A 12,907-nucleotide genomic window follows, 5' to 3' on the forward strand; every position below is an offset into this window, starting at 1 on the left:
AAACATCCTCTAGAGTGGTGTCGAATAAGTTCAAGCCCATACTTTAAGGGATATTTGTGGTTGTGTGAGCACCACCTAATAAAACATTCCCAAGATCAAGTGAGATAAAAGACATTAGGGACAAGAACCATTAAAGCATCATAGTGGACCATATCTAATTCTAAGGGCACAAGAATACTTCACACAAAACTCACCTTCAAATGTATAACTAAATTAGGATTTTTAAACAAGTTACCTCACTTATGTTAGGGATGATTAGATCGATAGCCCTATTTCGTGCTTCCAACCCCCATGGGGAATAACATGTTAGAGGTTTTCCAATCAATCCATAGGTGTGTGGGCTAATGATGGTCATGGAGTGGGAGAGACTTCAAGGCAGGTGCCATAGCCATGAGACTAGCTAATGAGGGTCTAACATGTCAAGTGATTCGAAAAGGGAGCAATTGTGATCACATGAGTTACCCATTTCTCAACCTTCTTTTTTGACCCCTATGGTGCACCATTTGTTTTAATGATTTTCCTTTATTTGGAGCATAACTTAGGAGTGCAAGCTTGGTTTTGTATTTTTCGTATAACCTTTTAAGATGTAGTAGTTTCTTTCTCATTAGGGTTGGGACTTTCTAGATTTTTTTTCTTTAGATAACACATTAGATTTTTGAGGAGCTAGGTGATGGCTAATGAGGGGATATAACTCATACTAAGGTTTTTCCGATGTGCTAAACACTTTCCTAGCCATCTTTTTCCTTTTACATTTACCTGATTTTGGTTTTATATACTTTTAACTTTCTTTTAGTCACATTAACCTCCAAGGCCAAGTTTTTTAGGCCTTAACACAAGTATGTGGATATAATATGCCAATCCCAATGACTAATGACTACTATCCCAAAGAATGCACATAAATATTTGAGAGATATGGAAAGTGTTATTTTTTCTTAGGGATATATTCTTCTTTGCTTTAGATAATTGCATTTCATCTTTTACCCATTAAATTCACCTCACAACATTACAACATGATTACGTCATATGCAATTATGTAGAAATAACAATATCATCAATAATGCAATGGTACATAAAGGAATAATAGAAGAAAAAAATTCACACATAGAGACACCAAGATTGGTCGAAGACTAGGGAAAAAACACATAATGGGGAAAACCCTTTTAAACCATTCTTCTTATTAGATTGTCATAAAATGTTCAACAAAGAGAGAGTACACTATTCTAGTTTCTTCAATCACAAAACTATCTAGCAAAACCAACCAAACAATATCCAAAAATATGACCCCAACAACAATGCTGATCAGAGTTAACATTCCTAGCCTATGGTCATCTGCAATCAATTTTCATCTAAAACCCTAGGTCTCGGTTGCATAGAGAAAGTGATCCTATGTGCAGCTAAAGCATTCCAACTACACAAAGAGTCTTCTATGTGCGTGGCTACAACCAAATTCCTGTATCAACCCTGCAAATGTGAACCAAAAACTCTAATCAACACATGTGATCTTTGGACCATGCAAAATCAGACTTGTATGAACCAATCTTCATGAACCAACTTTAGAGTTGTGCAATCCAAACCAAAGAAGATAGAAGAAGAAAATTATTGATGATGATTTCCAAATGAGGGTCACTTTACCTGTATTTATAGCCATCCAGGTGTGTCTAATTTATTTTTAGGCTCGACCTATACATTTTTGCACATGCAGGTTTCCATATTAAAAACATATTTTTCTTTAACCAAAATTTTTTCCAAGGGCTAGGAGGGGTCTTTCTTGATGAGGAATATTTTCAAAAGGAGGGAATTTGTCCCTAAGCTTCCAAATAAACACTCCCTCTCAGCTAGGGAGAAATTACCAATTGCAGCATATGTCCCATCACAAGTATCTTGTCAACAAATTTCATCACTGCTCATCTCTACTCATCTCTACTTATCTCTGCTCATATCTTCTTATATATGCTCATATGTTGAACACTCTCAAATCTAAAAGATGAAGAATTTGAAATCATAGGGGAGCTCAAGCTACAACCCTCTATCCATTAGAGAGCATATTCTACCACCCAGAATATCGACATTAGAGAGCCAATTCTACCACTCAAAATCCAATGAGAATGAGGAAGTTCCTATGGGATACTCTCACCTCATGTCTACGATAATGGAGAAGGTCCTAGGGGACACTCTCACCCCAAGTCATCTCATATACGGGAGCATCCAACTACCACCCTATTTCAAGAAATACGTGAGATACCCCTTACCAAGCAAGGATCACAACCATCCCATTGTGAAAGCAATGGATGAGATACCACTTTTTATATGAGGTAAGTATCATAATCATCCTATTTCCTATTGATCTTCCCAACAATTCCCTTGAAGATTCATGTGGCAGAACACCTGCATCATAATCTGAACTTGGGCAAGATACCTGACTTACCGAAGGTAAGGATCACACATCCCCAAGACTCCTCAACCCATTGGCTAAACGTTGAGGGACAATCCCAACAACCCTCACTTGTGGGTATGATGCCAACTGGTGTATACTCTACTAGACCAAGATAGGGGTAGATACCTGACTTGTAAAAATGGACAAGGATCACGTACACCCTATGGGTGGCAATAGGAGAGATACTTGACCTACTGCAAGAGTAGGGACCACACACACCTATTTGTGGAGTATTAAAGAAGGTATGTTTTTGGTAATTATTTCAGCATCTTTTCATTAGAACTTACAAACCTTTTGCATCATGAACTAGGTAAATGATAAGGAATTGTAATAAAACCTGTAAGATTAATATGCAGATCAAAAACACTGACAATTGTCATTTTCTTATGCAGGAAAAAGGAAAAATGAAGGACTATCGTTCCAAAGGAAAGGACAAGGCCGGGTTAACCACTGTCCCTTTGACGGGGAACCGTATGCAAACAAGGCAAACCAAATCAAAGCGTATCAGCCCTGGAAAGGAAGTGGAGATATTGGCTCAGCGCAAGAAAGAAAAGAACTAACGGTTCGGCGAATCCCTCAGGATCCTTTGATCGTGAGGGATCGCTACTTTAACTATTTTTGCACCTAGACATCTCCACCTTCACCATTATAAAAGGGGCAGCACTGTTAGCCCGAGGGGTCTGTTATGTTTTTATGTAATTTCCCTTAATATTGAAACTTTGATCATCGAGTCTCATTGAGAACTGATCTACTGTAATTCTGTCTTATGCATTAATACAAACTTGGTTGCTATTTCATCTCTGAGTCTGGAATAACTTCAAGCGTTGTACCCCTGGAGGCTAAGGGCCCGGCCTTGGAGGACACTTGCTCCTGTACAATTATTTTTGGTTTATGCGTGGCTTGCTTATCAGCGTTATTCGGTAATCTGATATGTTCTGTTAGTTTACATCACACGCTCTGTTATGTTTGATTTATTGAAGTTTCTGAAGACAGAACCATTGTATTAACTTTGCAATGTATTACTGTTCTTTTAAGTGCTGATATAATATCACTAGTCTTTACAGAATACTGTTGCTATTCAATTACAGAGTATCTGTGTGTACACTTATTTCATTGGTATTACTGAACTCATCTTAGGGATTATGTTCTTTGCGATTGTTGAATCTAGAGACCTTGCTGTTCCATTCTGAAATACAGTCGTATTCTTTATAACTAAGATTGATAACCGGATTACCAAGATCAGATTACTATTAAGGTGTGCCGTGTGCATGTGTGAATGGTTTTCAAGCACTGTTCTATAATCCATCATTAATCAGTGCTGTTCCATTTTTGTGTGTTGTTCAATTCGTCCTTAAAAGTGAAGGATTTCCATTTGATTCCTGTAGGACACGATTATTGCATTTGATCTTGTAGACTAAGGTGTTGTTGTTTATTAGACTCAATTGTTGTTACAGTTTCCTATTTGCTGTTCCATTTCAGGTTTGTTGTTCTATTTCTTATTTGCTGTTCTATTTCTTATTTGTTGTTCTACTTCTTATCTTCCATTCCATTTCCTGTCATTTGCATTATTGTTATTTTGGCTGTGAATAACGATCTAAGACTATAGCGGGTGTTGACATTTACTGTTTCGTCCCTAGATCCATGATCTGTTCTCTGATTTCCTTTGAACCCATAAGTTTACAAAGGGACGAGTTACTGCTACTGAACCCTTGACTGATAAATTGCTTAGTTTTCTGAATGTGTGGTTTAGTCTTTCAAAGTAGTTTGCTGTAAACAAGCATCCATTTACTCTTGTATTTTTGAGCACTGTACTACTAGCATTACTCTGGAAAATGATAGCCTCAGACTGAGACACTCTTTGAAATAACAAAACATTCCTGGATTGACAAACTAATGTGAGGTAATTAGAGGTGAAAGAGACCCTTTTTATAGCTCGACATTTTGGCGCCGTTGCCGGGGAAAGAGTGTAGCCATTTGTTTCTTTTCAGAGTAGTGTAAGAACCTACTAGGGAAGAATTGGGTTTTAAAAACAGAAGGTAAGAACCTACATGTGGAGCATGTAACAACCCTACTCCCCTGCCCGCTTTCCTACAGATTTGCTATTGTTTTGTTTGAATAGAACCTAGCAGTTGATTTGTGTGCATGACTAAGCAGAAAAAGCCAGAAAAGAATCCCAAACCTCTACCCAAGCCAGAAAAAGCTAAGGGGCCGGTGACCCTTGGCCGATCAACCTTCATAGATGAAATCTTCAAGAAAGTAGAATCTCAGCCTTCAGTAGGACCCATAAAAGTTATTTGTAGATAGCCTACTAGTTCCCTTCAGGCCACAGGATCACCATCTGTAGCCTTTGCCGAGGTGCATAGTCAAACTGAAGAGCAGGACTTTCAAGAAATTGAAAATTCTACTCCAGAACTATTGCAAGAAGGGAATTTCAGCAATCTTTGTGAAGGAGGAGGAGAGACAGGGGAAACTGAGGAACCGAGGTCTCCTCTTGGGTCAACTTAACCATTGAACAACTCAAACAAGGGAAGTGCTGCAAAAATCATTTTTGAAGAAACTCAATCTCCTCAGACTTTAGGCACTCTCATTATCTCAGATAGAGGAAGTGATATCAAAACCATTCCTGTTAAAGCCATTCCCTCTCAACCTACGAATACCCTCCTAGATATCCCAGAAGGTTATTAGCATATATTCGACCAAATGGCTCAAAACTAGCCAAACACCCAAACCTCTACATTGCAATACCGCATAGTGGATACTGCAGCAAATGCGCCTATGAAAGCAATCCCTCTTCAACATATCCCTACATTCCACGGTCTTACATCAGAAGATCTGGATGCATTTCTATTTGAGTTCAATGTGCTGTGTAGGGGATATGATTACACCACCAACCCCCAGAAACTGAAATTATTTCCCTCTACATTAAAAGGGGCTGCCTTAAGATGGTTTATGGGATTAGGTGGCGGGGTTATAAATAACTGGGATCAAATGAAATAATCTTTTCTAAAAATATATCAGGACTATTGTAGGTCTAGAGAACTGAAGGACGAAATATTCTAGATGGTAGCTAGACCAAATGAAACATTAGAGGAGTATGTGGAACGTTTTCAGTATAATCTTCAAAGATCTCCTTATGCATCACTACCTTTACCTGATAATGTGTTCAAAACAACATTAACTAGGGGCATGAAGGAATAATGGATTGAAACATTAAACATTATGGGAAAAGGAGATATTTATCAGGAAAATTTTGCTGACATTATTGATTTATGTATCAGGAGTTCGAGAGGTAGCACAAGATTAAAACTAGCAGAACATGATCGGTTTGTAAGAGATAATAAAATTTCAACAGAAGGAGTAACGCGTGCAGAAATTGGGAATTTATTGGAAAACTTTAAAACTGATATACTAGGGACACTAACTACACAACTTGATATTATGCAGGCCAAACAAAAGCAAATGGAGGCAGAACAGAATTTGGCGATCTTCCATCCCCGATGTAGGAAGAAACATAGCCATAAGGAATGTCTGCTAGATGCAACCCAAACATTAGCCATCTGCACAAAAGATCACCTTACGGAAAGCTGTCCCTCACTTCTTGGATTAAAAGCAGTATATAAGGAAGTAGAAGAAGAGCCAGAATCGGTGTATCTTCTCAACCAGCGCCGTCAGTAGCAGCCGCGACAGTCTGGTATATTTTCGGACCCAACTTCTTCTTTTCATTCTCCACAGTATAATGCTTAACAATATAATATGTGGCAAAATCAACCTCAACCTCCATTTCCAAATTGGGCACCACAGTCGTTTCCTTCATTAACCCCATGGCCGAATCAGGCAAGCCAATCTAATTGGCCGAATTTTCCCTATGCCCCCCAATATTGGCAAAGTAACGCATACCCAGCACAATGGACTCCCCCTACTTCACAAAGTCCAGCCTGGCAGACAAACTGGCAAAGACCGATGCATTAGCCAGTAGGAACCATTCCGCTCCCTCAACCTACACTTCCAGCCTTACAATAAAATCCCCAGTCTAATCTGAGACCGCAACTCCCAACCCAACCCAACCCCAATCCAAATTACAGACCGGTCCAATCTGTCCAAATAGTAGAAACATCAGAAATAGAAGCCGATCTGAGGGAGTGTAATGATCTTCAGCTAAGATCTGGGCGTATTATTGAAACTGAGGGAGATAAGACAACCCATGTTGAAAATCAGTTACCCAGAGAACAACTGTCACAAGAAGAGGATGTGAACAAACAACAAACTCATAACCAAGTAACCACATCCTCTCGCCCATTCCCAGAATGATTATTCATACCTCGGCCTACACAATATCTTGATTTTGACATTTTGGGAGAATTACAAAATTTGTACATAAAAATTCCATTCCTCCAAGCAATTCAAGACATTCTGATATATGCAAAGACTATCAAAGAATTGTGTGTAAAGAAACCAAGGAGGAATATAGAAAACAATCCAAGAGTCCAAGTAGTTGGCACTCTATCTGACTTATTATTAGGAAAAGAAACACCCATTAAATACGAAGACCCAGGAAATCCAACAGTCACTGTACAAATTTATGGTCAAACCTTCCCCAATGCCTTAGTTGATCTAGGAGCAGCAATTAACATCTTAACAACTACTACTTGCCAAAAGCTAGGCATTACATCTGTAGAACCCACCTCTAGCTTACTAGAACTGGCTGAACGATCTGTGGTTAGGCTAGAGGGCACACTACATGATGTCGTGGTATCTGTTGACTCCTGGGAATATTCGACCGATTTTCTGATAATAAATCCCAAAAGCCAACTTGATGGACACCCATTGATTTTAGGTAGACCTTGGCTTGCAACTGCCGATGCCTATATTGGCTGCTGACAAGGGAATATGACCATAACGAGAGGGGCGAATATCAAGAACTTAGCTTTATATCTTCCAGCACAACCGAGTGTCACAATAATCAAAACTAATAAGCACCCTGTATCATACCTTACTGATAAAATTAGATCTCCATTAACTATACAAGAGGCACTTGACTTTAAATACAAAATAGAAGATGATGCCATTAATAATTTTATTAGTCAAACTGAACTCAGATCCTGCACACAATGTCACATGATAGAGGCAGCATTCAATAATGAATTAGAAGAAGATCCTCTTAAAGATACACATGATCAAACAATACCTGTTACCTCTGTTGCAAATAGTAAAGTTGTGGAAATTGAACTGGGAAAAACCTTAAACATTAATGCCAACCTCACTTCTGAACAAGAAACGAAGCTCATTCATTTATTAAGGAAATATAAAGAAGCATTTTCATGGGACTACCCTGATATGAAAGGAATTGACCCCCAATTATGTACACACCACATTTACATAGAAAAAGATGCGAGACCTATTCGCCAACCTCAAAGGAGACTTAACCCTCATCTGAAAGATGTGGTAAAAGATGAACTTCAAAAACTTTTAGATGTCAATTTCATCTATCCTATCTCCAATAGTAAATGGGTCTCTCCGCTTGTGGTGGTACCAAAGAAGAATGGGAAATGGAGAATTTGTGTGGACTACAGAGAACTAAATAAAGCAACACAAAAGACCACTTCCGTCTCCCATTCATCGATCAAGTATTAGACACTTTGGCAGGAAATAAATTATTTTCTTTCCTAGATGGCTTCAGTGGATACAATCAAATTCAGATTGCCCCTGAAGACCAAGACAAAACCACTTTTACTTGTCCTTGGGGAACATTTTCCTACAGAGTTCTACCTTTTGGCTTATGCAACGCTCCTGCAACATTCCAAAGGGCTATCCTTGGCATTTTTGTAGACTTAATAAATGAAGGACTTGAAGTATACATGGATTACTTTACACCGTACGAAGACGATTTCGATCCAGCATTAGATACACTGGAAAATGTCCTACAACGCTGCATTGCTACCAGGCTTTGTTTAAGCCATGAAAAATGATATATGATGATGACTGAAGGACTTATTCTAGGACACTATATTTCAGCAGCTGGCATTCAGGTAGACCCAACCAAAATCCAAATAATTTTGCTTATTCCCACTCCTACCACTCAAATGGAGGTACGCAGTTTTCTTGGATTTTCTAGTTATTATAGGAGGTTTATAGAACATTTTTCGCATATTGTTGCACCCTTCTATGCACTAACAGGTAATGTTGATTTTCTTTGGATAGAAAAATGTGAACGTGCTTTCTAGGATCTGAAGAAGCTCTTGTCCACAACCCTAGTCCTTCGAGGACCAAATTGGGATTTTCCATTTCAGATATCATCTGATGCCTCAGATACAACCATTGGAGCAATCCTTGGGCAGGAAGAGGATAAAAAACCATATGCAATTTATTATATTAGCAAAAATTTATCCCCTTCTGAACTAAATTACACTATTACTGAAAAAGAATTTCTAGCTGTAATACATGATGTCAATAAGTTCAGACATTACATTACTGGATATCTTGTTATCTTGTATACAGATCATTCTGCCATAAAATATTTAGCAAACAAGCCTATCACAAATGGTAGAATAACTAGATGGCTGATTTTATTGCAGGAATTTGATATTACAATCAAGCATCAACCTGGAAGAGAGAATCCTGTAGCCGATTTTCTCTCAAGAATGCCAAAGCCAATTGATGCAGCAACAGTTGAAGATCAATTTCCAGATGAGCATCTGTTTGCTATTGCTGTTAAAACGCCCTCGTATGCTGATGTTGCCAATTACCTAGCAGTAGGTAAACTATCGAAACATATAACGCCTAATGAGTGGAAACATATTGTTCAGTGGAGTGCTCTATTCTCTTGGGTTGGAGGCTACCTGTTCCACATAGGGGCAGATATGGATATCAAAAGATGCATTCGCGAAGATGAAATATTTGACATTTTAAAAGCTTGCCATGACAGACCATGTGGCGGACTTTTCGCCGATCACAGAACTGGACACAAGGTGCTGCAAATAGGGTATTATTGGCCTACACTTTTCAAAGATGCAAAGAAATTCGTCCAAGCTTATGACAGTTTCTAGAGAGCAGGACGCCCTGGCTAGTCGGATGAGATGCCCCTGAACCCACAGCTAGTCATTGAACCATTCGAATGATGGGCTCTTGATTTAGTTGGACCAATTAACCCACCCTCGAACCAGAAAACATATATTTTGGTGGCAACAGAATATGTCACCAAATGGGTTGAAGCAGAGGCATTGCCGAGAGCTACAGAATATTCTGTCATACAGTTCTTGTTCCACATATTTGTGCGTTATGGCCTTCCAAGAAATATAATTACAGATGGTGGACCACAGTTTGCTAGGAACAAAATAGCTGCAACACTAAAAAACTATCATGTCTAGCATAAACTCACTACTCCATACCACCCACAGGCAAATGGTCAGGTAGAAAGCAGCAATAAAATAATAGAAGCAATCCTAACAAAAACCATTGCATCACATAGACGTGATTGGGCTGCCAGACTACCAAAAGCACTGTGGGCTTACAAAATAACATGGAGAAGTACCACTGGTTACTCACCTTATCAATTAGTGTTTGGAAAGCAACCCATTTTTCCCATAGAATTTGAAATCTAAACATTACGAACATCACAGGAAGTTAATTGAGGCACAAATTAATCGATTACATCATATCAATGAGCTCGATGAAATCAGGCTCTCTGCACTCCAAAACACTGCACTGATCCAACAGTAGCGAGCTAAATGGAATGATGCTCTCATTAAAAATAAAGCCTTCCATGAAGGAGACTGGGCACTTTTGTACGATTCCAGGTTTCAAGACTTTCCCGGGAAACTCCAGACTCGTTGGTTGGGACCATACGAAATCCAGAAGGTACATCACAATGGTACTCTTACTCTAATCACTATTGACGGTTCTAGATACGCCTTCAAGGCAAATGGCCACCGAGTTCGTCTTTATCGCAAACCACTCACTCAAGAGTCCTTCTATTAGCAACTACGCCAAGAATCTGATATGGAAATTGTGGGGGAGGGAGAGAAGTCTTCCTCACCTGTGATTCATTAAGTCATTTATTTCTTTTTACACTTTGTACATAATTTCTTTGTTTTGTTGAATTATTTTTGTATTAACACCTTGCTGTTACTTTTCTGAGCAGCGGCAATTTTATTATTTTCTGCTGATTCCCTTTCTCAAAGGGACAACATTTCCTTCTTGCTATTCCTTTTTCAAAGGAACCACACCTTTTGGATCAGCCGTTCATTTTGCTTTAATTTTGTTCTTTTTCCTTACTTTGTGCTTTTTGCTGTTCCTTTTCCAAAGGAACAACACTTTCAATTTTTGTTGTTCCTTTTCCAAAGGAACGACATTTGTGTGTTCTGCTATTCCTTTTCCAAAGGAACAACATTTTCAATGTTTGCTGTTCCTTTTCCAAAGGAACGACATTTGTGTGTTCTGCTGTTCCTTTTCCAAAGGAACAACACTTTCGATGTTTGCTGTTCCTTTTCCAAAGGAACGACATTTGTGTGTTCTACTGTTCCTTTTCCAAAGGAACAACATTTTCGATGATTGCTGTTCCTTTTCCAAAGGAACAACATTTTCGATGATTGTTGTTCCTTATCCAAAGGAATGGCATTTGTGTGTTCTGCTGTTACTTTTCCAAAGGAACAACATTTTCGATGATTGTTGTTCCTTTTCCAAAGGAACGACATTTGTGTGTTTTGCTATTCCTTTTCGAAAGGAATGGAATTTGTGTGTTCTGCTGTTCCTTTTCCAAAGGAACAACATTTTCGATTTTTGTTGTTCCTTTTCCAAAGGAACGACATTTGGGTTTCTGCTGTTCCTTTTCCAAAGGAACAACATTTTTTATTTTTTGTTGTTCCTTTTCCAAAGGAATGACATTTGTGCTTTCTACTCTTCCTTTTTCCAAAAGGAACACCACTTGTATTCTTTTGCTCTTCCTTTTTGAAATAGCAACATCTGCGTGTTCCTTTTACTTATGCTTGCTCCCCTTGCTGTTCTAAATTAAGGATGCTTACTGTTCCTGTTCTTTCAAGTCTTTTGGAATACAACTATGCACTTATGCAATGGATAGAAAATCACAACATACTGAAATCGGTGAATTATAAAATCGCTATTTTTATAAGAAATTTCTCTGAATTGGTAAGAGGACAGAGGGAAGGACACACTTACCCATTATCTTTTATTGTCATTATTCCGCTAACTCTGCTCTGATTGGTTATCTTTATCATGTTGGTTCTTTTTAATCCTCTTTGAATATTATTTAGGAATAAGAGCAAAGGGTTTATATCTTCCTATTGAGATGTTAAGACTTCTTCCACCATTCCTACTCTTAAGGAGTGTTGAACCACCCTATGTGTATAAATTGGAAAGTACTTTATGAAAAAGAAAAAAAAGAAGAAGAGAAAACTGACTTGTTTATATAAGTTTTCAAATGCAGGATAGGGGGTCTCATCAAGAGCCAGCCTACCATGATCATGAGGAAGAAAGTGAAGTGGCATTCCCACTATGGCCACCACACTAGTGATATGGTCCAAAAGGTATATCAAATAAAAGAACCCTTGGAACAGGAGGTCTCATCACGAGCCGGCCTGCCCACTTTTCGCTCCTTCCTCGTGAATGGCATTACGGCTAACTGGTCAACAAGCCAGCATAATGGCCTACATTTTGATATCACACAACATTTCCTAAGCATACACAAAGGATCATGGTTCCATGGGTGAAATAAACAACTCTGCCAAGGTTATGGACACCTGTCGGCAACAGAGCACTGTTAATGGTATTGAAGTCACATTATTTACACCAATAGGTAGGTATCAGCACCCTTCTATTTCTTATACCTTAGTAATAAATCACATAAATGTATGTTATTTCCCGAACCATACAACGCATGAAAATCTATTATCACCAATCATGACAGAACAATTGACAATGACCGCATGAGGCTCGGTATGCATGACAAATGTCCTATCCTCCCAATCTCGCATCATATCACAACAATCTCTTACGTATTAAGCGATCCAACTTTACACCTCGATTTCGGTAATCTGCTACTGTTATTGCTCCAAATCTCACTCTTATGGTTTGTGATGCTGCACTCATGGCCTAGGGCAACCCCTCCTTCCAGACCTGGTCCTAAAATTTAAAAAATAGTGTTTTATTCCCTATACGCGACATTGCCCTGAGTTAAACGCGTGTACACACGGGTCTGTGTATACCCAACCCGCATGTATGTATTAAAACACTTAAAAAAATAAATAATTCCTCATTTTCGGGCAGAGATCGCGGGTTTTACCTGCTGATCACCTGTTAGTGCCCGTGGCCCAACTGTTCCCAACCAACTCCTAACTAAAAAACTACTTTGGAGATGGTATAAAAAGACATCAAAGGGAAGGCCTAAGGGAGAGAGAAAAGAAGAGAAAGATTATTATGCTGAGATTTTCCCCTTAGACCAGGTCTGAAGTCCTTGGTGCC

This window comes from Pinus tabuliformis, chromosome 7 (assembly GCF_031772625.1).
Source record: "Pinus tabuliformis cultivar Carrire ecotype Pingquan chromosome 7, CPIR1, whole genome shotgun sequence".
Taxonomy (NCBI): Eukaryota; Viridiplantae; Streptophyta; class Pinopsida; order Pinales; family Pinaceae; genus Pinus; species Pinus tabuliformis.